The sequence below is a fragment of the Nicotiana attenuata genome, chromosome 1, assembly GCF_001879085.1.
Source record: "Nicotiana attenuata strain UT chromosome 1, NIATTr2, whole genome shotgun sequence".
Classification (NCBI taxonomy): Eukaryota; Viridiplantae; Streptophyta; class Magnoliopsida; order Solanales; family Solanaceae; genus Nicotiana; species Nicotiana attenuata.
The window spans coordinates 47,340,759-47,342,985 of NC_031989.1; positions in this window are offsets into that span (position 1 = coordinate 47,340,759).

Sequence of the window (2,227 nt, forward strand, 5' to 3'; positions counted from 1 at the left end):
GGGGGAGGGGGGGAGGGGGGGTGACCCGTTTAACATTTGGGGCGGCGGAATTTCCTAGACTTGGTATAAAAAGGTAGTGAAACTCTCTTCTCTTTCATTCTAGGAGTTATCACCCACTTTAGTTCATCCCAAAATGCTCTTAAAACCCCTTGAGAATTCCTAAACAATCTAAAGCTACATCAGAGGCGAACCTAGTGGGGCTTAGTGTGAAAAAGCTTGAGATCGTCACTGTAATATCTGTTATCTTGTTATACTGATTTTTGGAGATTCATTGGAGGCGAAGTTAATCACCCCAAAAGTGTACGAACTCAGGAAATATAGCTAGTTCCTCAATAAGGTATGTAAGACAACTTTCTTTCTTGGCATGATTTGGTGTAAGCACCTCTCTCTAAAGGATTTTTGTGTTGTAAGATTGGATTTTTCTAAGCCTTTTTTCAAGTTGTTCCTTTCCTTGTACGTTCTTCCGGTAGCACTTCTTTCAAGTTTGAGGTGTTCCCATATTGTATCCCGAGGTCAGAAAATATGACCCATTCTGAGTTTAATCTTAGTATCTCTTAAAATTTGATCTTGCATTACGCTTATATATATCTATTTTACTTTACCGATCCGCGCTATAGACGATCGAGTACCACACCTATTGTGCAACCACTGATCAGTTGGATATGAGGAGATATGATGTGAAATATTTACCGAGACCTAGTGTGGCCGGGTACGCCCGAGCTCTCTATGAGGCCGGGTATGGAATAATGTGATATCAAACATTATCGTGTCCTTTTGAGATCGGGTACTCCGAGTTCTTTTGAGACCGGGTACGCCGAGTTCTTTTGAGATCGAGTACAATCGAGATCTCCTAAGGCCGGGTACGACCGAGACCTCAATGAGGCCGGGTATAATTTGATAGAATATGATATGATGTGCCCCAAAGAGCGGCTGAATGATACTATATTATGTATTTAATGCACAACACCAATGAGAGGCCTCACTTTTTGTCACGACCCAAAATCTATTAAAGGTCGTGATGGCGCCGGACACCATTGTAAGGCAAGCCAAGACCAATTAACTAGTAATTTCTTGTTTTAATATTTTTGGAAATCGTTTCCTTTATACATTAAACAATGAGTAATGAAATTCACAGAAATAAACATGAAGTCTTTAACAAACTTAATATTGAATAACCCCATAATCATCCCATAACCCGGTGTCACAAGTGTATGAGCTATCTCTAGAAAACAATGTAATACAACAATCGTCCGGAATACAAATTGGACAGAAAGTAAATACAGAAATCTGAAAGAGACTTTGCTGGCTGCGGGTCGTCTCGAGAAGTGCAGCTCACCTAAGTCTCCATATCAACCACGCTGCTACGCCAACTAGGCCACTAGAGATACATGTGCCTGTGCAACAAAAATGAACAGCAAGTGTAGCATGAGTACAAACAAACAGCATGTACTCAGTAAGTATCCTGTCTAATCTCGAAAAAGTAGAGACGAGAGGTCGACTTCGACGCTTACTATTGGTCCAATAATAATATATCAATAATATAGTAAGACGAGGATTTTCATAAAAATGGTTGTAACTCAATAGCATGAGGAAAGTAAACAATTCTTTTCTTTTATAGGAAATTTCCAAATTCATTTTCATCATTTTATACGTTTATCTCAGGCTAGGGAGAACAAATATCAACATCAGTGAATTATAAGGCAAGCAGTACAAGCATGCGCAAATCATGCCGAGGACGTACGGCCCGATCCAATAATATTTAAACTGTGCACTGCCAGAGGGTCGAATGCGCGAACCATAGATGCATCTATTACCCCGCTTGCGAATCATACATGCGACGCGGTCAAATATAAATAAACACACCAAATAGTCAATCAAAAATTCATCAGGGGGAAACAATTATCCAATAAAAGGAAATCTCTCTTTTTAAAAGATAAGAACGATGTCTAGTCTTTTAGAAATCTATTTACACGCTCGATATGTTTTAAGCATTTTCAAATTGACCACAAGATTTCAAATATTACAAGTAAAGCATGCTTTTGGGCCCTAGACTACCCGGACTTAAGCATAATAGTAGCTACGCACGGACTCTCGTCACCTCATGCGTACGTAGCCCCCACAAATAGAAGCACATATTCAATTAATTCACCTATGGGGACAATTCCCTCTTACAAGGTTAGAAAGGAGACTCACCTCGCTCCGAAGCCTATATCCTAATTCAAGAACG